The sequence below is a fragment of the Rhyacophila brunnea genome, unplaced genomic scaffold (assembly GCF_057557595.1).
Source record: "Rhyacophila brunnea isolate RB1 unplaced genomic scaffold, BYU_Rbru_1.0 scaffold_23, whole genome shotgun sequence".
NCBI classification, from domain to species: Eukaryota; Metazoa; Arthropoda; class Insecta; order Trichoptera; family Rhyacophilidae; genus Rhyacophila; species Rhyacophila brunnea.
In genome coordinates, this window is record NW_028232893.1 from 20,534,794 (window position 1) to 20,536,337 (window position 1,544).

Below are 1,544 nucleotides of genomic sequence, written 5' to 3' on the forward strand. Positions count from 1 at the left end.
CTGGAGATTTCTTTATTTTGATCCCAATAATTATAATACCTTTATCCAATGAGATATCATGGTGCTCAAAGGGGCATGTTTTGAGATAACTCAAATCCTTACACATCACGGACTCAAGCTACCTGCACCGGTTTAAAATAACATATAATGGCAAGTGCCCATACGGCGACAGAAGCAACCAGGACATCCTACGTGACGTATTCTACTCCTCGATTGTCCAATTTTCAGCGACCTGAACTTTTGAACAGATGACAGACACGGACATCCGAGACTTTCCTGAGACCATGGCAAATGAGGGTGTGGAAGAAATGCGCTTTATAACTGTAGTAATCATACCACTCTGTATTAAATGAGTGACACACTTTGATATTATGTATGTTTTGTTGTAAAAACAAAACAATAGAGCGATAATGATGGTCAGCATTTCCTCAATTATAAATAGATCAGTAGTCTGTTATGATTTGTTAATTGCGACAATATTGTAATATATGTACTGCATTTAAATAAATTGGAAGGACAATGCATGAATCCTCACTCACTCATTGAGTCCGTCACCCGACACACTACTATTGTCAAGAGTCCTTCACTCGAATCAAGTATCTCAGTTAACTAATATAACCAATCTCTTGTTAACATCGATCTCACCATCTCCCCATATCCACGATTATAATCTCACTCATTCATCTTTATTAAAGTATTCTTGTAACAAATAAACTCTCCTCTCACAACAACCAAGCAACAACTTATCTCTACTCCACCTCATATCCCCAAAATAATTTTTGCATTCATTTAACACATTGACTGCTGGCTAGATAATTACTTTTTAATTACCACATATAGCATGCTAATTATATCGAATGGCCACCTAATCGTTACGCGCTGGGCGTGTCTTTAACGTCCAAATAAAAAGAATGCAGTCTTTCAAATGCAGTGATTACAGTCTCATATAAGTTGGAATAAGTATATTAAAAACTTAATTTTGCAGCATTATGCTCTATAGTTAAGTCATATGCGACATTTCTATTTCCACAGGATAACTTTAAAAAATGTGGCTATAAATCGTAGTTTTTAATACAAAAAAATATTCATCAGAATTCTTCTTCGGCCATAAGCATCACGAGGCGCCTCGACAAGTTAATTTACACTTTGAAGGCATCAATTAGATTTCAAATTGTCGTTAGATTTCTTTGCAATCGGCCTGCCTAATTTATATAAATATACAAGTCTTAGTAAACATTTCTTTCTTACCTAATAAATTCTTGTAAATAAATGTTTGGTAAACAATGTTGAATGTAATCGTTTACCAGTGACGTCCCGTGGGGGTTGGCAGATTGAGCACCCCTTGGGGGCGGCAGTAAATCGAGAAGACCTTTTTGGAATATATAGAAATAGCTACCTAAACTTAATAAGAACGAAATTATCTTTCCATTGAAAAATTCAGCTCACTGGTTTTGTCGGGTTCGCGATGTCTAGTTTACTTCCGTTGCCCTTTCGATGTCCTTGGTGAGCAGAAATGGCACGTGCAGATTTGCTAATAATTACAG